We start from the raw sequence: 4538 nt of genomic DNA, 5'->3' as shown, positions 1-4538 counted from the left end.
AAGGCAAAACTATGGAGTCAGTAAAAAGATCAGTGGCTACTAAGGGTTCCGGGGGGAAGAAAGGGCAGGATGACAGTGGAGCACGGTGACACCGTTCGGTATGATACTTTTATGATAGATGCGCGTCGTTACGCATGTGTCAAAAATCACCGTGAGTACAAGGCGAAGAGTAAACCCTAAGTAAAATACGGACTTTATTACGTGGTTAATAATCATGTATTGATACTGGCTCATCAAATATAACAAATGCACTACGCTAATGCGTGGTGTTAATAACAGGAGGCGGGAGGTGGGGGCTGGGGGCTGGGGGTACACGAGAACTAAAGTCTCAATTAAAAGGGTCACACACGCAAGAGCACGGGAAGGACCATGTCTGTTGGAGGAGCGGTAGGTTGCTTTGGGAGTTATGAGTCTGGGAGAGAAGGGGGTGACCTGAGTGTCCTGAGCTTCCTCAGGTGACAGAGCCCCATATCGGGATCAACGGTAAAGTGAGATTACTGAATATGGCGCCAAGACAGAGCAGTGGCCAGTGGTCTCCTCGGCAGGAGGCTTTATCTGCAAAATTCACGGATCTGCCTGGCCTGTCCAGAAACCCTGGTGCCACGTGCCTTCCTTTTTCGAATGGTAAGTAGTGCTTCGATCTGTTAGTTTTACGTTTGATATTTAAATATCCTTTATGGGAGAGCGGCTGTTCTTACTCTGAAAGGAGAGTTCGGAGGCTTTCTTATAAAAATCTAGCGTATCTTTCTCAGAAATCTGCGTCCAGGAGCCATCCTCACATTTCTTCATGAACTGGTGGAAGAGATGCCTGAGGTCCTCGCTCCAGCTGGGGTTGGAGAGACCAAAGTCCTTCTCAGAAGAAAACCACCTCTAAAATACCAAAGACAGAGAGGGTCACGGGAGGTATATCCTATGTCATAACACATTCTCCTGTTTTTAAAGACTATTTCGCTACTTTTCCTCTTCCCAGAGCTCGTCGTTTCGGAGCGGAAGCAAATTTCGTGGATTGCCCGGTCAAACCTCCATGGGAGAAATGGGAGGCTTCGAGTGGGTAAATGACGTGCTGGGTGTTACCCAACTAGCTATTGGCGGAGCCGGCATGAAAACCCAGGTCTGCAAACCCAGGTTTTTCAAACCGTAATCAAGCACAGGAAGCCAGAGCACAGGGAGAGGTATTCATCTTGGATTGGGGGTCCAGGAGGGGGATACTTGGACTTGAATATTGATTAGACAAACAGAAATTAGGCAGCTAGAAAGAGTATTGTAGGCGAAGAAATACTTTATGCAAAGCAAGGAGACACGAAAGAGTTTTGAGGGGCTTTACTACAACCCTGTGAAGTAGGTACTAATTACTGCCCGCAGATTGCGGGCTGGTCCAGGTGAGAAATGACGAGAGCATGAAGCGGGACTTGGTGACCATTTGGATAAGGACAGTGAGGGAAGAAGGAGAACACGAGAGCCCATCCAGGTCTCTGGACCCAGCAACAGAGCGGTGGCAGAGCCGACCACGGAGTTAGAGGAGGAGGAGGGGGAGGGAGTTGGGGGGAGGGGCAAGTGCTTGGTCACGGTGACAATGGCTTCTGCCAGTGGCATTTCTCTGTTGCGCTGAGGACTGCTACCACGACAGGGCCCGGGCGGCAAGGGGGGTGGTGCAGGGCCCTGGGGGAGCAGGACACGGAGACCGTCCCCAGGTACCTGGAAAGGAAAATCGGATCTTTTGACTTCAGTGGAAATCTGGAGACATTTGAGATCACAGAAGGTACCCGTGACATTCTACTTCCAGCCACCCTTATCGATTCATTCAGATTCGATGTACCCACGACATGTGGACTGCGCCCTGACACCACAGTAGGGAGACCACGCTTCCTGTGATGGAAGAACCAGCTACCTGGACTTCTGCTGACACCCGGGCTGGCTCCAATCCTGGCCCGACAGCGATACAGGATGCCTGTCTCAAGAGCTCTATAGAACTAAAGACTTCCTGGCTGAACAAAAGGAAGTCTTGATTTTGTCAGGGGTGCTGTGAGCGGGGTCACGACCATGCCATTCCCTAGCCCAGGACTTGTGTGCCTTTCTTTTTTTCCTGTGGTTTTGAATTGACTCATCCCTTCAGAACCCAGCTCAAGAAATCTAGAAAAGAAGAAAGAAAAGAAAAACAGCAACAACAAAAAACCCACCCATTATCTCTCCGTCTTACTATGACCAACAAGAACACTGTGATGTAGTTCCTCCGAGTTTTGGAAAATGTCATTGTTCTTAACATACTTGTCGTCATCTCAATAAGGAATAGAATTTTCCTTTTTGCTTCAGCCCTTAAAATTATTGTGTTCGCTTTCTCGACAGCAGAAAAACAGTCCTTTAAACAAACGTATGTACTATCTTTTACTGAACCACTGAAGTTGGACATTTGTTTTCAATCTTTTGCTGCTCTCGATGAAAATGTTCATTGGAACGTTACAACTACAGCTTTTTCCTCTATTTTGGATTATTTCCTTAGAATCCAGTTTCAATCAGATAGCTTTGAAAGTACACCAATCCTGGAAGTATTTTAACAGAAACAACACGATTTGTCACAAATTCCTATGTATCGACCAAGCCATGTCAACTGAGACGTAGAATAGGCTGCGTAAGCTTTGGCATTGTGAATTCGGGCTTATCGCATCCATAGCTCTCATCTTAAATAGAAAACTCTAGGATCGATCTGTTCCAGGGTCCTTTTACGGATCACTGTCATAGAAATAATTGAAGATGTTTACGTATTAGAATGACTCCCTGGACTGTGGGCTCTCCAACCTGATTTGAACTTTAGAAGTCTGGGATTCAGCTAACTAGCAAACTTTTTTAGCTCTACTATGTGCCCTGGTTCTGTGCCAGGAACGGGTGAGGCAAAGAGCGAAGACTTAGGCCCCGCTTTCAAGCGCCTGCAGCCTTGGCTGTGGGAAATGCTACAACAGAAGTAGATACAGACGCAGAAGGACTGACTTTCAGGGAAAACTTCAAAAAGAGGAGTGATTTCTAAAGGATAAAAGTTCACTCAGGAGAGAACGGGAGGGCTGCTCCAAGCAAAGGGGTAGAAAGATGAAACAATCCTAAGACATGATGGGGGAACTGCCAGGATTTCAATTTTAGGATAGAAGATGCAAACAGAACAGCAGCCAGATGTGGATGGAAAAGCAGGAGCATCCCACTGCAGAGGCTCTCCAGCCTTAACCAAGGGGTTAGATCTCATCTTCTCGGTCAATATTTCAAAAGGCCCATATGAAAGATGATTTTAGACAGCACAAAGAGAATGTATCTATCTTGAAATGCATATTACAAAAGAACATAAGAACACATCATACTTGCGACTTCACAAATGTCGTTGCTTAGGATGAAGCTAATTGAAGAAAGAGAGTCTTTAAAGAATCACGAAGGTGGTACCCGAGGAAGAAAATACTTTTTTCCATTACGTTGCGCCTTAAGGAGTTTTAAGCAAAGCAATAACACGAACTTAGGTTTCAGAAACCTCCCTCTGGTGTAAAGGATGAATCGCAAGTTGAGAATCAACGGCGGGGAAACTAGTTAAAAAACTGTTGCAAAGGTCCAGGTGAGGGGTGGTTAGAAGCTGACCTAGGTAGAGGGGGATGGAAAGAAACGATTTAAGAGATACTTAGAATACTGGGACCTAGGGATGTGCGGATCGTGGGGGAAGAGAAAGAAGAGTCTTGGATGATTCCAGAGTCGTGACTTTAAAGATCGCAGTGAATAGGAAGAAAGGAAAGACGAGGCTTTTGTCGGTGTCCCTGTGTGTCAGGAGGCAGAGCAGGAGCGGAACTCTTAATTTTAGTTTGGGGCATGTGGAGTTTAAGACACTAGATGAACACTATGATGTCGTGAGAAACAAAAATAATGAAAATTTCAGTTCCGAGAGGTGAGAACTAAGAGATAAAGTAAAGGCACTTGTAAATTCGGAGAATAAACTGTGTATTTGAGGAATAAACATTGGGGATAATCGTTACCTTTCGTCGCCCTGAATAGAGCAAAGGTTTTGACCTTTGGGTATGTCTTTTTCAAGTGGGACTTGTTGAGAAAAGTTATGACTTGTAAAATTGTGTCTCCTTTTAAGATTAAGTTACTGAACAGAAAGAAACATGACTTATAAAGCCTGTAAATACTGTTCAACATTCTCAATGCAGATTACAAGGCACCGATGAACTTATCTTTGTTGTTGTGAGATCGGCATGTCTTTTTCTTTTCCAAAGTGCAAGATGATACAGAATGAATAACCAATCTGCAGTATATTATTCTTTAAAAGAAACCTACAAGCGCTTTCAGATCTCGCTGATACAGAGCCGTTCCCTCTTCTGTGCTCCCCAGTACTTCCTTACAGCACAGAGCACGTATATATTTTAATTTTGCAAGTCAACCCCTTTCTTCCGAATCAGATCGTGAGCTCCTCGAAAGGGTCACTTTCTCACTCATCTTTGTATCATCCGTCTGGCATGTCGTTGGGGCTTAATTAACCGTAAAAGTGGAAATTCTCCAGTTTCAGGGAAGAG

At 45.2% G+C, this 4538-nt stretch overlaps 1 long non-coding RNA gene across 2 annotated transcripts; it reads right to left on the bottom strand.

Annotated features, from left to right (window-relative positions):
• Window positions 1-165: 165 nt before the first annotated feature.
• Window positions 166-4532, bottom strand: LOC107196655. Of its 2 annotated transcripts, none has more exons than XR_003044060.1 (2): window positions 2178-4532; window positions 166-870 (listed from the first exon to the last, which is right to left on the bottom strand). It is a non-coding gene; the product is annotated as an uncharacterized LOC107196655 (long non-coding RNA). The 2 variants fall into 2 exon arrangements; XR_001518082.1 differs by having other exon boundaries at window positions 3999-4532.
• Between the last annotated feature and the right edge of the window lie 6 nt (window positions 4533-4538).

The sequence above is a fragment of the Pteropus alecto genome, unplaced genomic scaffold (assembly GCF_000325575.1).
Source record: "Pteropus alecto unplaced genomic scaffold, ASM32557v1 C19290106, whole genome shotgun sequence".
Lineage (NCBI taxonomy): Eukaryota > Metazoa > Chordata > Mammalia > Chiroptera > Pteropodidae > Pteropus > Pteropus alecto.
This window is presented reverse-complemented; position numbering and strand designations above follow the sequence as displayed.